Source organism: Globicephala melas, chromosome 14 (genome assembly GCF_963455315.2).
Source record: "Globicephala melas chromosome 14, mGloMel1.2, whole genome shotgun sequence".
Taxonomy (NCBI): Eukaryota; Metazoa; Chordata; class Mammalia; order Artiodactyla; family Delphinidae; genus Globicephala; species Globicephala melas.
The window spans coordinates 60,584,732-60,597,927 of NC_083327.1; the positions used below are offsets into that span (position 1 = coordinate 60,584,732).

General features: G+C 42.6%; 1 pseudogene; it reads left to right on the forward strand.

Annotated features, from left to right (window-relative positions):
* The first annotated feature begins 5,201 nt into the window (after positions 1–5,201).
* Positions 5,202–5,993, forward strand: LOC115851182 (spindlin-1 pseudogene; annotated as a pseudogene).
* The last annotated feature ends 7,203 nt before the right edge of the window (positions 5,994–13,196 follow it).

Below are 13,196 nucleotides of genomic sequence, written 5' to 3' on the forward strand. Positions count from 1 at the left end.
TGCTACCTCCACGCAGCCCCAAGAACAAGTAGGGAACTGAATCACTTAGCTCTGCAGTCACATGTTTTGAAAAAAATTAAAAGATTGGTTTTTAATCCTATGAAAAGAAGGGCTTTGAGAGAGAAAGAAGGGATTTGGAGGAGGTTAGCCTGCTGCAGCTATAATTTCCAACAGAATTCAAATTGTAAAGCATTTTTCATATTTTACTTAGAAGAGCCTTAAAAGTGCAGAATAAAAGGATTGTGTAAATGTACTCCAGCATCAACTTTAACAGTGAAATGAAGCTAAGACATACCCTGCTTTTGACACAGAACAGCAGTGTCACTCCAGCAATTCTGCAGAGCCTGACGAATGGACAATTAAGCCAGACGACTGAATCGCTCAGCGTGAACGAGTTCAGGATAGTTTCTTGAGTTCAGCACTCCACAGCACTTACTGAACAGACACTCCAGCTTTCACCTTCTCCCTACAGGCCTGGGTATAAAGAAAAGGCACTTTAAAGTCAGAAAAGTTCTTACAATGTCCTAGCCCTAATAACACTCAGTAAAATTCTAACAACAACCGATGGCGGCCCAAAGAATCTCTACATAGTAAGCAACACTTCCACTCATGCCTTTGGTCAGGGTATTTGTTAGGACCAATGTAACAAAATACTACACACTGTATGAGTTTAACAGGAATTTTTTTCCTGACAGTTCTGAAGGCTAGAAGTCTAAAATTAAGGTGTCAGCAGAGTTGGTCTCTTCTGAGGCCTCTTTCCGTGGCTTGTAAAAGGCTCTTCTCCCTGTGCCTTCACAAGGTCTTCCCTTTGTACCTGTCTGTGTCTTAATCCCCCTCTTATAAAGACACCAGTCATACTGGATTAGGGCCCACCCTAATGAACGAATTTTAACTTAACTACCTCTTTAAAGACCCTATCTCCAATACAGTCACATTCTGAGAGGGTCAGGACTTCAACATATGAATTTGGGAGGGGCAGGGACACAATTCAGCTCATAACAGTGAATATTTATTTCTTTTCCCCGGTATCACCCATGCCATAGTTTCCTCAAGGAAGGACATTTTGCTCTAGTCTTCTTTTACTCAAAATGCACTCAAAATGCATCATTTCTCAGTTCCTTTCTTTCAGTCCATACTTTGTACTTTCAAGTGGCCCTTCACAGAAGTTGTTTGCCAACCCCTGCCTTACAGAATCTAGGTCATCTTGCACCTTCCACTTTCCAACACTGACTATGCTTTTGGCCACAGAAACTGTTCTTCACACAAGCTGGGCACATTTGCAACCCTAAGGCCTTTGAACTTGCTGTTTCCTCTGCTTGGAATGCTCTGGCTCAGCTCTTCATTGACTGGCTTCTTTTTCTTTAGGACTCAGCAAAAATGTCATTTCTTCCAAGAGACTTTCCCTGAAGATGCTATAAAGTAACTGCCCAGACCACCTTCCATGTTCTATTTGAAACTAAATAATTAACCTCCATTTATACCAAGGCATTAAAGAAAGTTTTAAGTTGTTGAAAAAGAATATATTGTCTCTTGGGACTTCCCTGGTGGTATAGTGGTTAAGAATCCACCTGCCAATGCAGGGAACACGGGTTTGATCCCTGATGTGGGAAGATCCCACGTGCCACGGATCAACTAAGCCCGTGCACCACAACTACTGAGTCTGCGCTCTAGAGCCTGTGAGTCACAACTACTGAGCCCACGTGCCACAACTACTGAAGCCCATGTGCCTAGAGCCCGTGCTCCACAACAAGAGAAGCCACCGCAATGAGAAGCCCGCGTGCTGCAACGCGCGCTGCAACGAAGAGTAGCCCCCACTCGCCACAACTAGAGAAAGCCTGCGCACATCAACAAAGACCCAGTACAGCCAAAATAAATTAATTAATTAAAAAAAAAGACATAATGGAAAACTACCAAAGAATCAGCCAATAAAATTTTAAAAAAAGAATATATTGCCTCTAATTTTGAAGCAAAAAACTTAAGCAAAATTAGAGTCACTACATTTTAATAGTTTATTTTCTAAAAGTGATATGTGTCTATTGAGGTGATTTTGGAAACTATAGAAGAGTATAAAGAAGTACATAAAAAGCACTCCAAAACACTATCACCTTCAGCTTATTACTTTTAATATTTGATGTATATATCCTTCTTAGATTTTTCTATATAGCTTTGTTATTTAAACTGAAGCAACAAAACTAGTCCAAGATTAGATTGGTCTAACTCTAAAATATGCCTGTTTGTTTTGTGCTATAATACATATTAGAGAATATCAATTTATTAATTCCTGAATTAAGATACTATTTGTATTGTAAGTAAGGGATCATGGCTGCATACATATGTAGTACCTAATCTTAATTCTGTATTATGAAATGTAAATGTTAATGCTTCTACTACATGCTTGGGGAAGTAAAGGAAAAGAAAGGTGGAAGGGAGGGGAAAAAAGAATAAAGAGAGAAGAGGGAGGGAGGAGTTATCTTTCCTGAGTTTAATTATATCTTTACAGAAAATTGCACACCCATCTCATTTTCTGTGTATTCTCTTTAAAGTTTCATAGAAATTAGCCTTTGAGCAAACACTTTGGAAACAATCACACACAAATTGCAAAGTGTCCTTGAGCTGGCCTTTTCATAGACCTTCAGTTTTGTTTCTCACCAGCACCAGCTGTGTCACCATTCCCTTCTGCTTGGTGTGGCAAGTGTCAAACACACCTGAAAATTATTTAACAGTCCTTCCATTGGGAGGTGTGGTCCACAGCTTGTGACTGTTTCAACCAACAGAGTATGACAGAAGGGGTGGTATACGATTTCTGAGGCAAGGCCAGAAAAGGTCATGAAGCTCCTAGCTGACAACCAGCCTCAACAGCCAGCCATGTGAGTGAGACATCTTAGACATCCACCGCCCCACAGCTAGCTATTATGGGTTGAACTGTGTCCCCCCAAAAGGAATGTCAAGTCCTAACCTTTAGAACTTGTGAATGTGACCTTATTTGGAAAGACGGTCTTTGCAGACATAGCCAAGTTCAAACGAAGTCATACTGGACTAGAGTGGTCCCTAACCTAATGACTGGTGTCTTTACTAGAAGAGGTAAATTTGGACACAGTGACACACACAAGGGGAAGATGATCCTGTGAAGAGACAGGGAGAAGCCCACGTGACAGTGATGGCAGAGACTGAGTAGATCCCTCTATAAGGCAAAGATTGCTGGCAACCACCAGAAGCTAGGAAGAAGTAAGGAATGATCCAGCCCTAGAGTCTTGCATGGCCCTGCTGATACCTTGATTTTGGACCTCTAGCCTCCACATCTGTGAGAAATACATCTCTGTTGTTTTAAAGCACCCAGTTTGTGATACTTTGTTACAGCAGCCCTAGAAAACTAATGCACTAGCCCTCAGATGACTGCAGCCCAGCCCACACATGAGACTCCAAGTGAGAAATGCCCAACCATGACTCTCCCTATTTCCTGACCCTCCCAGTTGTGAGCAAAATGAGATGGTTGTTTTAAGACTTTAAGTTTGGAGGTAATTTGTTACATAGCAATGATAACTGGAACGCTTGGATCACTCCCATTCACACTTCAAGTTTCAATTCAGCCATCACATCTAGGAAGCCTTCTCTGACCTCCTCATACCTGCCTTGCACGCCCTCCTCCGAAATCCCACAGCACCTCGATTTACCCCACTTTTCACTCTGCATTGTCCATGAAACCCATATGTCAGCTGTCCCCCAAAGCCAGCCTTTCCTTTTGCCACACCCCCAGCAACTCTTCACATTCACCCAAAACATGAACTCACCCTCTTCACCTCAAAGTTTTACTAAACGTTTTGTAGAGGAGATAGAAGAGAAAAATTATAAAGTGCACACACACGGCAGATAACTGAAATACTCACCATTAGACATTTTTTTGTTTGTTTGTTTAGCCTTAAGTCTTCCAGGAGTTCTTTACTGCAGAAGTTCTCAGAACCCTTCAGATGTCAATGATGCTCCGTAAGGAAAAGAAAGTATTGAGGGCTGGTTTCCCAAACTTATTAAGTCACTGAACTCTTTTCATGGAGTAGCTCAAAAGGCATGGCATGTTCCTAAACGTGATTCAACTATAAATACTCATGGTTATTATAAATTCCTTCCAAGTAATATGTTATTCTTTCTTCAAAGTTATGGACTCTGAAAATGGAGCAGGACCCTGGGCATCTTCCTGTGGCTTCTTTATCATCGTTAAGAAGTCTCAGAACGAGTTTCTGGAAAGACCTTTGAAGATTCTTATCACTCTGACTCATGTTTAATGTGCTTCATATCACGAGTATTACAGAACAGCTAAAAAACTCCCACTTCTCCGGTGCCCAAAGAGAGAGTCATTTGGGGCACACCAAGTACTCAATTTTCCTGCTTTTTTTTTTTTTGAGGCATAATACTAGTAGACTATCAAAAAGTTTATGGCTTCTACATACAGGGCACAGAGAAGGTCGAATCGAGCCAGAAGGAAGTGTTGACGGTACAGCAAACATCTTTAAGTACAGTTCTCTGACCTCCCAAATGACCTTAAGTGTCTGCTAAAAAGTTTTGTTTGCAAATGTCTGTCGAGGACAAAGCAAGTGACATCATTTTGATCCCGGCACCAGTGGTGGCTGTGTCGAGGGCAGAGGAAAGCTCCCGCCATCGACCTCTTCTGTTTCCTGTTTCTCAGTGTTTGGGCTCCGCGTGTGCTCATTTGTCTCATGATCCTCCTCTGTACAGTTTTCCTTAATCGTAAGAGCTTGCAATGCAAGAACTGGGCATATTTGACCTCTTATAGGGTGAAGAGAAAACCAACCTTTTAATAAATGAAATTTTGCGACGATGATAAAGACTTCGGCGTCCAGTCAGCAGAAGCCGGCGTAGTCAGGAGACGCAGCGCGCGTCGCCGGGGGCGGGGCGGCCGCCGCGAAGCCCAGAGTGGGCGGGGCCCAGAGTGGGCGGGGCAGCGCCCTCCTGCCGGTTAGCTCGGGCGGGAGCGCGCCGCTGGATTGCGGGGTCCCGTGGCACAGCGGACGTTGGCCTTCGTGGCCTTACCGCAAAGTCATGATTTAACATTTTTGCTGAACTTGTAAAAGAGACACTTGGATGATGGATTAATAAGAACATTGAAATTCCGTGAAAAGTTTCAAATTGGCGAATCTTGAACGTTCATCCCGGTCCAGCAGCTCTGCTGGTCACGTAAGTACAGAGGAATGAAGACTCCATTCGGGAAGACAGCTGGCCAGCGGTCCAGAGCTGATGCAGGCCATGCTGGTGTATCTGCAAGCAAGATGAAGAAAAGGACGTCCCACAAAAAACATCGGAGCAGTGTAGGGCCCAGCACACCTGTTTCCCAGCCCCCGCGGAGCATCCTAGGCCGCAGGATTCGGCATGAGTGGAAAGAGGGGAACAAGCCTGTCACCCAGTGGAAAGGAACCGTTCTGGACCAGGTGCCTGTAAATCCTTCTTTGTATCTTATAAAATACGATGGATTTGACTGTGTTTATGGGCTAGAACTTAATAAAGATGAAAGAATTTGTGCACTTGAAATCCTCCCTGATAGGGCTGCAACATCCCAAATCAATGATGCACACCTAGCCGACACAATGATCGGCAAAACAGTGAAGCATATGTTTGAGACCCAGGATGGCTCTAAAGAGGAGTGGAGGGGAATGGTCCTAGCACGCGCCCCCATCATGAACACATGGTTTTACATCACCTATGAGAACAATCCTGTCTTGTACATGCACCAGCTCTTAGATGATTATAAAGAAGGTGACCTTCACATTATTCCTGATTCAATTGATTCATCTCCAGCAGAAAGGAAACCAGGAGAAGTCCTAGAGAGCCTGGTAGGCAAACAAGTGGAATATGCCAGAAAAGATGGCTCTAAAAGGACTGGCATGGTCATCTGTCAAGTGGAGACCAAACCGTCGTCTGTCTATTTCATCAAATTTGATGATGATTTCCATATTTACGTCTATGATTTGGTGAACACATTCTAGATGTCATCACGAACTTGGCCAAATTTATGGAAATATATTAAATATGCAGTTTGTAGATGTAAAGAGTTGATTGCTTTCCATTTTAATGAGAGCTTAAATGTCCCTACGAACCCACAGTTTGCCAGCAGAACTGGTTTTGTTCTGAAGAGTATAGGTATATGTGAACACAAAACAATTTGTGTAAGGAACTCCTTCCTCTTAAAAGGAGTCTGTCTGTTTGGAGGGGGGTTACAGGCAAATTTGGCAAAAAAAAAAAAGTTAAGCTAGTATCAGAGTCATTTAAAACTGTAATAGATTTTATCAATTTTCCCCTTCACTCTTAACATTCTCTTATTCTGCTGCCACAATGCAAGCATAGTTTGATATTTTTGTTTATGCCTTTCTAGATATATATATATATATATAAACACATACACCTATCTATATCTGTATGTATACATGTATTATATATATGCACACACAGATCTGTATACACACACACACACACACTTCATTGGCAGTCCTTTATTTGTGGATTGGGACAGGGGTTAAATAATTTTCTCCAGTTCAGCATGAGTGCTGACCCAAGTCAATCATATTTGGTATATTACTGCTGTTTGTTGAAAATTAAATTTGGGCACAGAAAGCACATCGGGACATTCAGCTTGTTTTGAAAGTCAGAAGTGCAAAGCACGTTTTCAGTCAGAAAGTCCAAACAAGAATCATTCATGAACCGTTAATGACCCATGTTAGAATTTTACCAAACAGTTAGAAATCTGGGCAAAAAGTTGACTTTGATTCTAAGCTTTGTAAAATTTTTGTTTATAATTTTTATCATAAATACTTTTTTTTTTTTTTGGTCAAAGCCCAGGTACTTGGTCCACATAGTGTAATGCAGGTGTGTTTTGGGCAGTACTTTTGGTCCATTATTTGTACACACCAGTAATTTGGATTTTAGTACACGATTTAAAAGGCAACAGTATATCAGTGGTTTGTGTGTATGTAGTAAGTTCCTGGGAGAACATAAATTTTAGAAATGTAAGTGTAAGAATGGCTTTGTTGCTTTCTAACAAGTCCTCTGGGACATTTTTATTCCGATTTTACTGATAGTATGATTATGGTCAGAAGGCTTTTTCTCCCTGGCTTTTCCCCACAAAGAATGTCTGGACAAATAACAGCTGCAATCCCCTGACACCTTTTGTGGTGCTGCATCTTCTTGCAGTCAGTGTGCTGTTGACGTGGATTCGTTCCACTGAGTGGACCCTGCCACGTCAGGGTCAGTCACCTGCGTTGGCCTGTGAATGTGATTGATAGCAGCCCCCAGCCACAGACTCCTTTTGTGGTTTATCCCTGCAAGGTTGTTTTAACCAAAAAGAACTGCAAAAGTGGTTGGTGTAGCAGCGAAATGGCCAGCTGTCACTTTGTTTTGGATGAGCCCCTGCGTTTTGAAAGCTGGGAGAAAGGCGGTACGTGGAACCAGTCTCTTGTGGAGACTGGAAATCTGACCTGAAATTTGGGTGGAAGGTTAAATGCCTACGCTGTCAATCAAACACCAGAGGTCCCCGCAACCTCCATCGTGCCCGTACTTAACACGTTAGAGATTCTGTAGTTACGAGGCCTGGCTGTGAGTGTTTTGTGTGATGCCCATTTCCACCTTCAGGAAGGCTGTGCCTTGAGCTGTTGGCTGGTAACCCATCACACCCCATAAATACAGCCCTCCGTTTTCTGCAGTGTGCCCAGAGCCTCCGGAGGTTCAGCCAGGGCTGAGCTTCTCCAGGAAGGGAGTACCCAGGTCTGAGACGCTCCTCCCCGGCTTGAACAAGGTCATGCTGCATATCTGTCACCTGTTTTCCTGGTTGCTCTTGTAAGAGTCCCTGCATGTGAATCTCAAGGCTGAGCCTGGCTCCCCAAGCCCAAGCAGACACGTGTGTGTCCTGCGTGCACTAGGAAAACACCGTACAGTGACTTCGGGATGAAAAATAAAGTTCTCTGGAAGTATCCAGAAGGTTGGGTCAGTTGGAACATTTCTAGCATCACTTAATGACTTGCACTGTGGTTTTTCTGCAAGTACCTTTGGCAACTTGAATACCACATGACCTGCCAGTCTCTAGACAAATGTGCCATGTGATCATTATCATCATTATTTTAATCTTTGTTCCATTTATTGCCTTTAGGGTAAAGGAAGGGGAAGGGGGGTCATTGTTTTTCCATTTTATCCCATCCTTTATTCTTTCAGTGGATTAAACCACACTTCCTGACACGGTGACTAACTCTGCTTCCCATCTGAGTATTTGAGGCTTCATTTAGGCTCGTGTTTCAGATCTCTGTGCATGGCTTGCCTTTTCCTGGTATCTGAATGTTGGTTCCTTGTTCTAGGAATCCAACGTGAATTTCCAACGTTATCATCGTGGGACTTAACGTGACATGAATCTGTATAAAATGTATTGGCCTTTCTCACTGACCTGCTATAGTATTATTGTGTCGTGTGTATGCATGCCTCTGTGTGATGTCTGGTGCCCAAAAATCTTCAAAGGAAAACCTTAAAAGCAGACCATCCTTTTTTGCGTGTTATTCTAGTAGAATGTTCAATGTAACTAACTAAAGTTGCATGTTAAAGATACTTAGGTTTTTTCGTGTTTTTGTTTTTCTTTGTTTTCAGTTTTCTGTATATTTGCCTACTGTGCTTTTCTGGTGGTTGTAGGATAAAAATGCAATGATGAAGCAAGTACAGTGCCAACAGAAGGTGGTTTCCCAGTTGTATATATCATGCAATATTTGAAGGGACTGCAAATTCTGAAAACAATCACAGTTGCTTCTAAACCAGATTTCATTTCTATTACTGTTTTACATGCCAAACCCCAAAGAGCCTTGAGCTTGGATCTCTGAATGCCATGGACCCATTAGAAGACTGTTTTGATTGTCACAAATTGTAGCACCTGAAAACATTCTTAAGCTGCTTGTCTTTTAAAAAAAAAATTAAAGTTCTCCAAAGACAGGAACAATTATTATAACAGAAAATTATTGTGGCCAATATGCCTGTGGTGTTTTGGAAATACTGCATTTTTTGTGTTTTCCATCATGAGTGCAGTTTGAACGAATGTGTATGGGTCAAGAGGTCTTTGTGTTTGCATTTTAAAATTAGGCAAAATAACCTCACCTTTCAAGCTTGAATTTGTTTTTTTTTTTGTTTTGTTTTTTTTCTTTAACATCTTTATTGGAGTATAATTGCTTTACAATGGTGTGTTAGTTTCTGCTTTATAACAAAGTGAATCAGTTATACATATACATATGTCTTCATATCTCTTCCCTCTTGTGTCTCCCTCCCTCCCACCCTCCCTATCACTCCCCTCTAGGTGGTCACAAAGCACCGAGCTGATCTCCCGGTGCTATGCGGCTGCTTCCCACTAGCTATCTATTTTACATTTGGTAGCATATATATGTCCATGCCACTCTCTCACTTTGTCCCAGTTTACCCTTCCCCCTCCCCGTATCCTCAAGTCCATTCTCTAGTAGGTCTGTGTCTTTATTCCCATCTTGCCCCTAGGTTCTTCATGACCATTTTTTTTCTTTTTTTTAGATTCCATATATATGTGTTAGCATATGGTATTTGCTTTTCTCTTTTCGGCTTACTTCACTCTGTATGACAGACTCTAGGTCCATCCACCTCACTACAAATAACTCAATGTTGTTTCTTTTTGTGGCTGAGTAATATTCCATTGTATATATGTGCCACATCTTCTTTATCCATTCATCTGTTGATGGACACTTAGGTTGCTTCCATGTCCTGGCTATTGTAAATAGAGCTGCAATGACCATTTTGGTACATGACTCTTTTTGAATTATGGTTTTCTCAGGGTATACGCCCAGTAGTGGGATTGTTGGGTCACATGGTAGTTCTATTTTTAGTTTTTTAAGGAACCTCCATACTATTCTTCATAGTGGCTGTATCAATTTACATTCCCACCAACAGTGCAAGAGAGTTCCCTTTTCTCCACACCCTTTCCAACATTTATTGTTTGTAGATTTTTTGCTGATGGCCATTCTGACCGGTGTGAGATGATATCTCACTATAGTTTTGATTTGCATTTCTCTAATGATTAATGATGTTGAGCATTCTTTCATGTGTTTGCTGGCAATCTGTATATATTCTTTGGAGAAACGTCTATTTAGGTCTTCTGCCCATTTTTGGATTGCGTCGTTTGTTTTTTAGATATTGAGCTGCATGAGCTGCTTGTAAATTTTGAAGATTAATCCCTTGTCAGTTGCTTCATTTGCAAATAGTTTCTCCCATTCTGAGGGTTGTCTTTTTGTCTTCTTTATGGTTTCCTTTGCTGTGCAAAAGCTTTTACGTTTCATTAGGTCCCATTTGTTTGTTTGTTTGTTTTGCGGTACACGGGCCTCTCACTGTTGTGGCCTCTCCCATTGTGGAGCACAGGCTCTGGACGTGCAGGCTCAGTGGCCACGGCCCACGGACCCAGCCGCTCCGCGGCATGTGGGATCTTCCCGGACCGGGGCACGAACCCGTGTCCCCTGCATCGGCAGGCGGACTCTCAACCACTGCGCCACCAGGGAAGCCCTGGAAGATTTTCAATCACAGTTTTAATTTCATTGCTTGTGATTGGTCTGTTCATATTTTCTCGTTCTTCCTGATTCAGTCTCAGAAGGTTGTGCATTTCTAAGAATTTGTCCATTTCTCCCAGGTTGTCCATTTTATTGGCATATAGTTGCTTGTAGTAATCCCTCATGATCCTTTGTATTTCTGCAGTGTCAGTTGTTACTTCTCCTTTATCATTTCTAATTCTATTGATTTGAGTCTTCTCCCTTTTTTTCTTGATAAGTCTAGCTAATGGTTTATCAGTTTTGTTTATCTTCTCAAAAAAACAGCTTTTATTTTTAGTTTTATTGATCTTTGCTGTCGTTTCCTTCATTTCTTTTTCATTTATTTCTGATCTGATCTGTATGATTTCTTTCTTTCTGCTAACTTTGGGGTTTTTTTGTTCTTCTTTCTCTTAACTGCTTTAGGTTAGATTGTCTATTTGAGATGTTTCTTGTTTTTTTTTTTTTTTTTTTGCGATACGTGGACCTCTCACTGCTGTGGCCTCTCCCATTGCGGAGCACAGGCTCTGGACGCACAGGTCCAGCGGCCATGGCTCACAGGCCCAGCCGCTCCGCGGCATGTGAGATCTTCCCGGACCGGGGCACGAACCCATGTCCTCTACATCGGCAGGCGGACTCTCAACCACTGTGCCACCAGGGAAGCCCTGTTTCTTGTTTCTTGAGGTAGGATTGTATTGCTATAAACTTCCCTCTTAGAACTGCTTTTGCTGCATTCTATAGGTTTTGGGTTGTCGTGTTTTCATTGTCATTTTTTTCTAGGTATTTTTTGATTTCCTTTTTGATTTCTTCAGTGATCTCTTGCTTACTAAGTTGAATTCATTTTTAATTTTAATTTTAGACAATGTGTAGATGGTTCCCTGTTCTCTGCATTTAGAAGTATAAACAATATAAATGTGTTAATTCTGTAAGTAATTTTTGTAATTATGGTATAACGCTATCCTTAAGACATTTAAAATAAACCCTACATGTGCCAAAAAAAAAAAACTTGTAACATGTTCTGTATTCCTTGGTAACAGTGAGGTCACCTGAGGCTTGCCTGTCTTTAGGCTCAAAGTCCTTCATCACCTAAACTGAAAATATACCATCCTCATCCCTCAACACACTCAGTTTTCTCATACATACACACTTTTGTGTAACTGTGGTTCCTCCTATGACTCACCCCCTAGTACACTTCATTCTACTTACCGGGTTTCTAAGATAAAACTAGAAGTCACTCTTGATTCTTTCCTCTCTCTGTCCATCAGCCTTGGGCAGCTACCACTTGCTGCAGTCTATCTTTCTACCAGCCCTGAACACCATCCCCTCCCCTGCCACCTACTGCAGCTCTCTTCCCACACTCAGCCCTCTGCATGTCATCACCAGACCCCTTGCCGCTCTCTTCTCTAAAGGCACAGACACACCTTCCCATGGTCTTTGTGTCTCAGTCCCTGACAACATAGCGCCTGGCAAATCATGTTTGCCAAATGAATGCTTTCTTTTATACAACCTCTGCATGCGTTTGCAAGGACATATGGCTGCCCAGGTGGTATGACTGGAAGGCATCAAAATGGAATACAGGAGTGATTCAAACCCACCTCCCTCATGACATTATATAATGCCAGAAATCTCCACTGGCAGAATAGATTTAACTCCTGAGATAAGCATTTTGGTTCCAGGAGGCCTGTATTAAAAATCAAATATGGGACTTCCCTGGTGGTGCAGTGGTTAAGAATCCTCCTGCCAATGTAGGGGACATGGGTTTGAGCCCTGGTCCAGGAAGATCCCACATGCCGTGGAGCAACTAAGCCTGTGAGCCACAACTACTGAGCCTGCGAGCCACAACTACTGAAGCCTGCGCACCTAGAGCCCACACTCCACAACATGAGAAGCCACCACGATGAGAAGCCTACGCAGCACAATGAAGAGTAGCCCCTACTCGCCACAACTAGAGAAAAGCCCGCACGCAGCAACGAAGACCCAACGCAGCCAAAAATGAATAAATAAATAAATGTATTTTTTTTAAAAATCAAATATGTCCTGCAAATCAAAACTACAATGAGAGGGGCTTCCCTTCCCTTGTGGCGCAGTGGTTGAGAGTCCGCCTGCCGATGCAGGGGATGCGGGTTTGTGCCCCGGTCCGGGAGGATTCCACGTGCCGCGGAGGGTCTGGGCCCGTGAGCCATGGCCGCTGGGCCTGCGCATCCGGAACCTGTGTTCCGCAAGTGGAGAGGCCACAGCAGTGAGAGGCCCGCATACCACACACATACACAAAAAAGTCTACAAACAGTAAAAGCTGGAGAAGGTGTGGAGAAAAGGGAACCCTCTTGCACTGTTGGTGGGAATGTAAATGGGTGCAGCCACTATGCAGAACAGTATGCAGTTTCCTTAAAAACCTAAAAATAGGGACTTCCCTGGTGGTCCAGTGGTTAAGACTCTGCGTTTCCATTTCAGGGGGCACGGGTTGGATCCCTGGTCGGGGAACTAAGATCCCTGCATGCCATGTAGTGGGGAATCCAGCAATCCCACTCCTGGGCATATATCTGGAGAAAACTATAATTTGAAAAGATACATGCACCCCAATGTTCATAGCAGCACTATTTACAGTAACCAAGACATGGAAGCAACCTA